The sequence below is a fragment of the Vanessa tameamea genome, chromosome 24 (assembly GCF_037043105.1).
Source record: "Vanessa tameamea isolate UH-Manoa-2023 chromosome 24, ilVanTame1 primary haplotype, whole genome shotgun sequence".
Lineage (NCBI taxonomy): Eukaryota > Metazoa > Arthropoda > Insecta > Lepidoptera > Nymphalidae > Vanessa > Vanessa tameamea.
This window is the reverse complement of record NC_087332.1, coordinates 728,454-740,167: the sequence shown is the minus strand read 5'-3', so window position 1 is coordinate 740,167 and position 11,714 is coordinate 728,454.

Below are 11,714 nucleotides of genomic sequence, written 5' to 3'. Positions count from 1 at the left end.
ATAAAATTGCAATTAATAAATAAAGACATTTTATTTTGTACTATAGGTGTCAAACGTCACCTGATCGAAAGTGACTACCACCACCCATGGAGATCTGCTTACTGGCCTTTAAACTACACTTAGGTAATTTATAGATTTTAGTCGTGTGTGCTTCTGTGTGCGTAGATCTGCACACGCAACAAAAATTTCCTCCATCCGTCTCTTGACGGCCATTTTCTTTCAACTACACTTCACTTTATTATATTTGAGTTAAATCTTGCAACTGGATTTTAAAACAGTTCCGCCTCTCACCTTAATCGGCTTCCGTCCAACTAATTGTGCTGAAATTAGTCATACTTTTGTTGCTGGTGAAAATACAGTGTAGGCCACTACTACTACAAGAAATACATAAAAATTTAAAAGCTTGTACAAAGATTATATTTTCTGTATGACTTATTTCCCTATTTTAAACTAGCTGTGCTTATTACATCAGCTATCTGCCAGTGAAAGTCCCGTCAAAATCGGTCCAGCCGTTCCAGAGATTAGCCGGAACAGACAGACAGACAAAAATTGTAAAAAAATTGTTATTTGGGTATATGTATTTTAATATTACAAACAGACACTCCAATATAATTATATGTATAGATTAATTTGAAAGATTATTCAAAGAAATATTTCTCCCGATAATTGTACTAATACGTGAAAATGTAACGTCTTTAACGTATAGTTAAAGTAACCGGCCGTGATATTTAAAACTGTTAAAGTTTATACGGAGTGTAGAAAGCTTACTTTTTTTTATATATATACCAAACTTTGGCTTCATATTTTTTTACGTATTTTTAAAATGAACTGATAAATAATTATTTCTGTAAGTGTCGAGTTTCATTTTAATATCGAAGAATTACGGTCGAATTTTGACCAGCACGACCACCGGTAGTTATGAAACAGTGAGTAACTATTATACCTAACTTAGGTTTGATATATTTTTCATAGTCAGCGGTTAATTTTAACTTTGAATTTAGTTTCAGGGACACACACATGGAACACTGGTGTGTGTGTACGTCATATAATGCACCTGACGCTGGCAAACAGCCAAATTGATGCAGCCTCAAGATGAGTTCTATGTATAACGACCGTGCTTATTTTCTTTGCTTTATCGTCACTGGAACGCTTGAAATGGTTTTCCCATTTATATAATAGGACATATCTTTAGAAACAAGCCATTGTGCATCTAAAACAATACTCGGTTCAAACCAAGCAACACCTCTGAGTTTTGTTCGATTATTATTGTATTTTAAAGCATAAATATTTTGTCATTGTCGTCATCTTTTCAGCAAAATATAACGGGAAGCTTTCTATTTTTATTTTATTTTGATAAATAAATACTAAATTAACAAAAATGTATATTATTTTACTTAGTGGCAGGAACCACTTTGTGCAAGCCCGTCTGGGTAGGTATCGCCCACTCATCAGATGATCTTCCCCTAAACAGCAGTAGGTACTCAGTATTGTTGTGTTTTGGTTTGAAGGGTGCGTAAGCCTGTTCAATTACAGGCACGAGGGACATAACGTCTTAGTTCCGTAGGTCGGTGGCGTATTGGTATTGTAAGAAATGCTAACATGCAACAATAGTAATAAAGTGGTACCTACTCAGACAGGCTTGCACGACGCCATGCCACCAAGCAAATATTCTGGAGAGTGATTCATGCTTGGTTGCTTCAATAAAAATCCATCATCAGGTATAACTAAAGCCAAGCGCAAACCTGGCTCTTAAAAATAATAAAAAACCATCCATTGTTGAAAATAGCACAGTTTAAGTAACATTACGTCGAGAACACAGCTTAAAATTATAAGCCGTATGGAAGAGCTAGTTCTCTATAACCTTATTAAACTCAAAGGAATGGACTTAGAATAATGATTCTCGAGTACAAAGCAGAATAAGAATAATAGCGTTGAGAATAAAGTGTGTGTCTCGTCCACACGGCTCGGTTCTTCGTTTTAATGACTGTCTAAATATAGCAAACTTATAGCGGTATTTTAGCTTTGTTCATTCGCTCGTCACGCTTCATTTAGTGTTGCACTTAGACTCAAGAAACTACTCCATTAATCGAGATATTATGTGATATTCTGTCTCTCTCTTTCACTTCTCTGACAAGAGTCCACATAATACAAACATCTTAAAAAGTCAACATGATCATATGTGATTAAAAAATCTGTGACAGTTTAGGAGAAAAAAGGACAATGATAACAAATTCAGAGGATAGTTTGCAGTTTTATTTTTAGCGACTTTGTTTTATACTATGTAATGATTATTGCTTTTGGAGAAGAAGAAAAAATGCTTTATATGTTTTAGGTTAGCATATAAAGTTTTCTAATCTTTTCCGGTAACGATCACCGAGAAAAAAGCAGTCAATGTAATACATCGGATGTTTACTTTTTTATATCCACAATTTCCAATCAATCGTTAAAAAAAAATCCTCTCCAGTCCTTATGATTTCTAATCAATACCGGAAATAAAAAGCCTTCTTTATAATTTGGACGATCTTTAATTCAAAACGTGATTGCGCAACATTTCCTTAAGGGGTTCAGACATTTCTTCCTTTCTAATTAGAGTGATTGGCATGGGACCAATAAGTTTAAGGATGGACGTGACCAAGAACGGACGTTGATGAACGAATGGATTCAGTTGCAGGATTACATTCTCGTTTTGGATAAGACTTCATATTGTATTCCATCCATTTAAAATTCAAACAGTAACTGCGAAAAGAAATTTAGCTCTCAATGTTTGAGAGAAAAAATAAAAAATCCTTTATTTTTTGCATGTAGTCGGTAATTAAAAATGCAGAAGTTAAGCATCCTTAAAATAATCTCCATAAAAAAAATAATTTCAGGATTTAGAGGAAATATCTGACTGACTCCTGTTGCCTGACTTATATTTCATTCATTCTCAAAATATTAATTACACGGTGAACGAGGTGCAGTTTAAGTACAAGATGTGAACAGCAAGCTGAGGAGGTGGGGAGGCAAATCGGCAAATAGAGCGTTCAGAGTACATCGAGCGAACGGTAGAGGCGCAAATATAACGACCTCGTGAAGTTTGCGTTTATTTTCTGCACAATAAAATTCCAATCATTTCGACAAGCCCTCCTTTAATTCATGCATTTGAGAGCTTCCAACAAATTACATTCCATCTGTTTGTTTGACAAATGAGGGTTAGAATCCATATAGTTTCTATAAACAATAATATTTAAATAAATATTTAAAAAAAACAGCGATCCAGAGGCTAATACTTATTTGTATATTGTTGCATTCATGCCACTTTTAAATGTTAATTCTTAGGTACAATGTAGTATTAAGTGTTGGTGCAAAAAGGGTAAATAAATAAATAAAAATATAAATTGTAGTTTAGGGTACGTGAAACGTTCGTTAAAGTAACTTATAATGCGTCGTAAACTATCTTGTTAGTCAAGTGGCTAGCTAGCTGACTCTTAACGCGTTAACGCCTTGAGCTTACCTGGAGGGCTGCTTTCGCATCTGACACGGATCTTGTTATAGACGTTTATATCTGGCAGAATGTCCAAGGGCGGAAACCGCATAAAGACTACTACCGTAGGTAATGGCCCCGTACTATGCTAATTTATGTATCTCAGTTCTGCAGCGGTCGACACCCTATAGTTTGTGTGACCAAAGACAAGGATCGAGTTCCCGTAGTGGGCCGTTCATCGCACGACATCGGCACTGATATAGGGTACTTCCTCCCTTCGTCCCGAGATTAAACTTAAGTCTCTGTATGGCAATTTATATTAATATTCCATTAACATACCGCGGGCGAAGCTGCTACGGTTAGTGCTACGAACGTAGCACCTGCGTCACGTACGCAATGTACATACATAATTAATATAATTTATATTTCTTGGTTACTTCCACCTTAATTTTAAGATTTAAGTTATATTTCCGCAGTCAGGAAGAAATTTTACCGACACGTTTTAACGGTAAATGTTTCTCTTAATTTTGAAAACAAATACCAAATAAATTTTGAAGTAAACTCTAAATCTCACCGCAAACTCTACTACGCTTGTTTCAAAGCCAAATAAGATAAAACTGTTCGACCACATAAAGAGTTACTAATGCTAATCACTTAATATATAAGACATCTTTAATTTATATATCTATTTACGTTAAAGTAATTAGTTTTTTTTTAATAAATACGATGAAATTAAAAAAAATATGTCATATTAATAAATAATCATAATATATCATAACAATTTATTACTAGTTAGTTTATTGTTTCCTGGAACGTATATTTAGATGATAAAATAATAAGACTACTCGAGTACTCGGATTAGGATTAGGATATCTCGTCGGGAACTACTATATCGTTGGTCTTTTACTTTTACCTGAACAGAGATTCTCATATTTCCAACTTAAATAAAAACGAATTTACAAACAAATATTCGTCCACAACTCCATCCCTAATTATAACGAATCCTGTCTATAACAATAATACAGAACAATAAAAAATATCTTTATGTTAATATAAGAATAAATATTTAATTTTTGAATAAATTTATTATATTTTATGGAATATTGATCATATTAATCTTTTAAAACTTCAGATAATAATTCTATTCAAATAATGCTTCTATTGAGCAGTATAATAATACAAGACCATATATTTTGGAACATGTTCCAAGTAATTTAAATTAAATTCTAAGACAATAGAGGTAGTCTCTGGCACCAATAGTGTAGTTACCATAGAAGCCAATAAAAAGAAAAAGAAAATAGTAAACCTGGTGACCAAAATATTCAAGGAATGTTAGGGAAGGACCTAGAAATTGAATATTATGTGTTTAACTGAACATTGGCTTCTGAATTATCAGGTCATGTTTAACTTTAGTGGGCACCAGATGGCTAGTTTGTTCAGTAGGAATAAATATACGCGGTGGCTCTTTAATACTTATGAGTAAAAATTTTAAATTTAAGGAACGTAAAGATATTGTGAGTCTTTCTATTGAGCAAACTATAGAAATAGCCTGTGCAGAGTTTGAGCGTGTCATTGTTGTATGCGTATACAGGCCCCCTAGTGTATTATATGAATTGTTTGAAAATGTATTGGAAAATGTTTTATCGAAATTATCTGAATCTAATAAAGAAATTATTGTTTGTGGAGATTTTAATATAAATTTACTGCATAATACAACCACAAGTATTAGATTCAGATCATTGTTAAGTTCATATAATCTGGTAAATCAGTTCTAAGAACCAACTCGAATAACAGATTCCACAGCAACTTGCATAGATAACATATTTGCAACCCATATTCCGTAGTCGTTCGACTACCGACGCAGGTATCGAACTTATAAGAAATATCTATGAAGCCTGGGAGAGGTTGCAGGATGCCTTAGGGATTTTCTGCGACTTATCCAAAGCCTTTGCCTGTGTTCAACATGAAACTCTGATCAGGAAACTATATCACTATGGAATTAGAGAATGTGCACTCGACCTTCTGACTTCTTATCTTAACAATAGAATTCAGAGGGCTCACGTTAAAGGGACAAGGTCTTCTGGGGTCTCAGTTGGTATGGGGGTCCCACGAGGATCAATTCTTGGATCTTTTCTATTCCTCATATACATAAATGACTTGCCCTTTCTTGTTGGGAACAAACATGATATAGTATTGTTTGCTGATGATACCTCTTTGGTTTTTAAAATTAATAGGAAACAGGTACAGTATGACGATGTAAACAATGCTATGTCTGATATAGTACACTAGGTAGGGTAGGTTTAGCGTAAATAATCTTAGGCTCAATAATAAAAAAACTAAAATTGTAAAATTTAGCACACCAAAAGTGCAAAATGTAAAACATGTAGTTATCAATGGGGAATCGATGGATCCTATTGAAGCAACTGAATTTCTTGGCCTTACTCTTGATGCCAAGTTACAGTGGCTCCCCCATATAAACGGATTGGCGGGTAGACTGAGTTCTGCGGCCAAAAAAATTAGATTATTTACCGATGTTGATACGGCTCGCTTAGTTTATTTCAGTTACTTTCACAGTTTAATGTCTTACGGTATTATGCTTTGGGGTAACGCAGCCGCTATCCATACTATATTTGTGCTGCAGAAGAGGGCTATTCGCGCAATCTATAACTTAGGAGCCAAGGAATCATTAGGGTATAAATTTAAAGAAATTAAGATATTAACTGTTGCTTCTCAATATATATTCTGTAATGTTTTGTATGTACGGAAACATATTAATGTTTTATAAGAAAATGTGATTCTCATAACATTGGTACAAGGAGCAAACACAATCTTGTTACTCCTGTTACTCGACTGCATAGAGTCAGTAACTCTTTCGTGGGGCAATGTATACGCTTCTACAACAGGATCCCGTATCAGAAAGCGTACAAAATGCTTCTGTTGTCAAATTTAAAAAAATTGTTAAGGAACGCTTGTGTGCTAAAGGTTACTATACAATTAGTGAGTTTATTTTTGATAGCACACCTTGGGAATGAAACGATCGCCTCCTGGCTGTTTCTATTCATATAAAATTATGTATCTAATTAATTTGACAAAAAAAACAAGACCCGCTGAGTTTCTTTCGCCGGTTCTTCTCAGGTCAGGGTGTTCCTTTTTCCGAACCGGTGGTAGTGTTTAATTTGACCATCAATAAGTAACTGTAATGCTTCTATGTTGAATAAAGGAATTTTGAGTTTTTTTTTGAAAAAAAAAAGTAAAAATGTTATCGATTGCAAGCCGGTGTCTGAAATTTGACGTTTTTCGTTTACACTCCCATTTTGAGAGTGTTTTTTTATGATATCGGTAGGTAGACGAGCAAATGGGCCACCTCATGGTAAGTAGTCACCGGCGTCCATAGACAATGACCCTGTAAGAAATATTAACCATTCCTCACATCGCCAATGCGCCACTGACCTTGAGAACTAAGATGTTATGTCCCTTGAGCCTGAAGTTGCACTGGCCCACTCACCCTTCAAACCAGAACACAACAATACTGAGTACTGCTGTTTGGTACAAATATCTGATGACTGGCTGATACCTACCCAGACGGGCTTACATCAAGCTCTACCACCATAGCACAAGTAAATTGTATTTATGTTTGAGCACTCTCCTATGCACTATAATGTCTTCTGCGCAATCTTCATTTGCCATCATGACCGAAGTCAGGAGGAGATCATTGAAATTGTCATCAACTAGTATGAATTTAAAATTATGCGCAGTAGCATTAACTAGCATATCATGGCATAGCACAACATATGCACTGGTTGTGGAGCCTTATGACGCGTCCCTGCAGAAAGTTTAACTGCAGTGAATACGCAAAATTGAAAACATTTTCAGCTCACTCTCCTCAGATTTCATTTACTTCAGCGTCCTTTAATGACATGAAGCTTTTATATTATTCGTGTATTACTCATTTTAAAATTAAAAACGAAATGTATGCAGACATTGGTATTTATGTGTGAGTTGCATTTTTATGTGTTTGAAATTATGTGAACAAGAGGTTGGTACTTTTTACCCCATTTGGGTAAATCGGAAATCGGAATACGACGGATGTCTAAAAGGCATTGCTTACTTTTATGGATTTATGGATTAAATATGAATGATAGGTATACTTAAAATTTAGAAGATTCATCTCATTTGTGAATCCTCGATTAAGGCACCTCTTCAATATTTTTGTACATCCGCAATCTTAAGCGACGAATAATTTGACGAATCAAACCGATCCAAATAATATATTTATATTTTTTGCAGGATGCAAAAATATAAGGAGGGTCACCTAAAGGAAAGTGACTGCCCATTGACATCTGCAATACCTAGGCGCTTGCAGGTGCGTTGCCAGCCTTTACGGAATGAGTATGTTCTTTTGATGGTTCCCAGGTCGGTTCGGAAAAACCGACGGCGAAAGCCGGTTCCACATGGTGGTTGTGTGAGGTAGAAAATTCTTTAAAAATTGTATTCTTGTGGAAAGAATTCCTGTTTGTGTACTACATCTCACTGCACCCGAAGTTACTTATATGAGATTGCTATTAGGGCAAGGCTGCAATTTCGCAATCAAGGTAAATAATATAACATCTCACTGCTAGACCAAAGCCGGTCTTTTTGAGAGGAAAGTTTGGAACGTATTCCATCACGCCACTTCAATGTAACCCACATTTGTTATACTTGTAGTATCAGTGTTAAAAGTACAGCGCTAATTTTATACTTGGCTTGGTTATGCAAGTCCCTCTGGGTAGGTACCATCCACTCATCATATTCAACCGCAAGGCTATTGTAGCAATACTAAGCAAAGCAAAGTTTAAAGGGTTAGTCAGTGTAACTATAGGCACAACAAATATTAAGTTCCCAAGGTTGGTGGAGCATTGGCGATGTAAGAAATTGTTACTATTTCTAAAGCAGTAACGACTACGACTAACTGTAACCATTAACCATCAGTTGATCATTGTGACAGGCTACCAACTCTATTCTAAATAATAATGTATATATTCTTTAATTTACTTGTAAAATAAAATAGCAATCACAATCGTTTTCATTTCAAAAGCATTCGTGATTATGGGAGAGAAATGGGTTAATCTATGATTGCTCCTTTTAAAGCAGTTCGCTTGAACAGTCAGATTAAATATGATCTATGCGACTCTGTCTAATGCGACTGTCTTTATTATATTATACTAGTTACGCACGTGGTTTCGCCCATATTTGGTTTTAGATGCTATGTCTGCTTAATTTGTATCCATAATTAATTTCGTACTTATCGGTGAAGGAAAACATCGTGAGGAAACCTACATGTGTCAGTCTACACTAATCTACACGGGAGCAGCATGGTGGAACAAGCTCATATCTTATCCAAAAATGGAAAGAAGGGCTTAGTCCAGTAATAGGATATTTATCGACTGTTACTTAATTCCTTTTGAGACATTTTGGCCCTTTGTTCAGAACCTGTGCATCTAAACCACCACTGAATTTTCATGTACTTAATTTGTGTTTATAATTAATATTTATTTCGTGCCAAGCGCTGTAGGAAAAAATCGTGAAGAATGTGTCATATGTCATGTGTCAAATTTCAATGAAATTCTGCCACATTTGTTTCCACCAAACCACAATTGAAAAGCGCGTTGGAATAAACTCGAAAACTTCTCCGCAAAGGTAAGTGCTACTTTAATTTTAAGGAGTTATTTAAAATATTCTAAAACATATATTCCTGCTTATATACCCGCGAGCTTTCTCGTCTTATATAATAATATGAAGCCTTAAATACTCTTAGATATCAAAGCTTATTATTACATATTCGCATTGTGAATAGAAAAAGAGCTTACGTCAATACGAGGTATTGTGTGAGCTCGCTGCCCCCAATACTGCTACTCCAGTAACAATGACCGCATACGAAAGATTTATTTTCCTTATACTATATACCTAAATTCTGTCACGCTGGAAATAACAACTTGAAGACATCAAACTATCGAACTCTTTGTGATGACAAAGATGAAACAAGATATTCTTTTGGTAATGTACAAAGGTTGAGTTATAATATAAATGTCATTGTTTATCACGTGTTTGTTATATCGCGTGAAACGAAAAGATTCGTATATTATACCGACGATAGTGAAGACACGTTGGGAACAGGGGCAAGGAGGGCACAAATGATTACTAAGAAGATTCAGGACTACAAACTGAAAAAGGCGATCCAAAGTAGATATGATCTGATAGTAAACATACTGGCCGAATACTTTCAGTTGGTGACAGGGCTGTGTGTAAGCCCGTGTGGGTAGTTACCACCCCCTCATCATAATTCTACATTCTATATAACTACAGGCACAAGGTGTAACATCTTAGTTCCATAGGTTGATGACGCTTTGGGGGTGTAAGGAATGGTTAATATTTCTTACAGCGCCATTGTCTGTGGGTGGTGATGACCAATTATCATCAGGTGGCACATTCGCCCGTACGCCTGCCTACATTTAAAAAAAATATACTATCTCGACCGCCCATGGAATCCAGAATCGAAAGAAAACTAATAACACCCTTTAAAGGATCCATTCTGAATGTCCGTCTGGATTCTACGATTTCTCAACACACAGACATTTATATTGCTTATGAAAACAACTTATCGATAAAAAATAAGAGTAATAATAATTAATCCTAAAACTTAAGTTATAATGCTGTCTGGTAATAATACAGGCGCACAAAAACAAATTAAAGATAGATACATCAAAGGTACTAATAGCATGTCTGTGATGTCATGATTAGGACTCAATCAAAAGCAGAAAAATTTCGTAAATGTCAATTTTTGTGAAGCAATGGGCGTGTTTTATCTTTATACCTCTTCGATGATCACGAATGGTATTTTAGTATATTTATACTATTGTTATAAAGATGTAAGTATTTGTTTTGTTTCTATGTAGAAGTAATCTCTGGAACTATTTTTTTTTTCAGTGGTAGAAAGTTACATTATTTCTGATTGCTATATTATTTGATAGATATTTATATCATTTCATTTGTTTAACTACTGCGAAACTAGGTCGATTCGCTTGGGTTTAATATAAAAAGTTGCTTAACAGTTGTCACCTAAATATACGGTATGTTTAAATTTTGTAATATTTTTTTCCTTTAAAAATATTTTTCTAAATGAAAATTTAGATAATCAACTTCAAGAACTCTTGTCGACAAAATTTCCCTTCCAAAGATTTTTCTTCATCCATCCCACAAGACCAAACGCAATTAGTCGAATTTACGGACATTCTCAGGGATATCGTAAATTTTGACGTTACTCGTAACCGGGTATTTCCGACCTTTGCAATTTAACTTTAAAAAATATTTAATTTTATACTAGTCCACAGCACGTCAGCACTAGACTATCTAATCGAAAATCATAAAAGATAAAAAACCTTAGATTGAACTATTCCATGTGATTGGCTCTTAGCTCTAATATAAGATTTTAACAAAAGACAACCTCAAATAGTCCTCTGAGAATATGATTTATGAATAAAATATGACCATATACAAATATATATTATAACATTGCATTGTTTTGAGAGCAAATTCAATTATTTATATGAAGCGACTGTTTCGTTGTATTCGATCAGAATATAATCCAAGGATTAATTTAGTTATTACGCTTTTATTTTTAATCAATCTAAAGCTATTTTTGTTGACGTAATTCGAAATCTCATTTCGTGTCATAACATGAAATTAATTTTATTATAATATCATAATAATTGCCGTATTTCATTATTTCGGATACATACTATATTCAAATTTACTAGACATTCAACCCGACTTTGTACGGGAAAAGGAGAATAAAATAAAGGTAAAATAAGCATTGCAACGCGAGATGTTTTATATACCACGAAACTTATAAAAATTCGCAATAAACATTCGCCGATATAATCGCCTGCACTGGACGCGTTCACGCGTTTAACGGTCTTGACATTGTTTAGTTGTTTTTCTCTTTCTGGCATAATGGACTTAACATTGGAAAGAAGGAGACAGCAATGTTTAACAATTCATCCTCTAAATATCATTTTTAGTACAGCCGTGATTGATCAAAAGTGTAATTCTATATTCAAATGATAAAGCGAGCGCTTTGTGTGTTTATCAAAAAAATTCTCTCTTTGTTTTTTGGAAGGAATGTTGTTTTAAACAAGAATTCGTACATTATTATTCAACTGCGGTTGCGGGCACATGCATCGCTAATTCTTCCTCGACTTGCGGTTTTACTTGC